Genomic DNA, 304 nt, shown 5'->3' on the forward strand with positions numbered 1-304 from the left:
ACAGAGCTAACTTTAAAGCGAAGTGAGGCATTTTGATATTTAAATTAAATGAAATACCTTATACCCTAGGGGTCTTAATAGGGACCTTGATTGGTCATTGTTTCTGTAAAATGTTATAATCTCTGAATGTTCTGGCTAGGTTATTATTGCATTAATAGTCTGTGAGAGATCTAATGTATAATGTGAATAAATACATATTCCTAGCCGCTATTTTCTGTACTCCTGCCTCCAATGATGAAATGCAGTTTAAATATGTAACCATCAGTTTGGCTATTTTTAATTTAATATCCGGTAATATATTTAT

This window comes from Bombina bombina, chromosome 2 (genome assembly GCF_027579735.1).
Source record: "Bombina bombina isolate aBomBom1 chromosome 2, aBomBom1.pri, whole genome shotgun sequence".
Classification (NCBI taxonomy): Eukaryota; Metazoa; Chordata; class Amphibia; order Anura; family Bombinatoridae; genus Bombina; species Bombina bombina.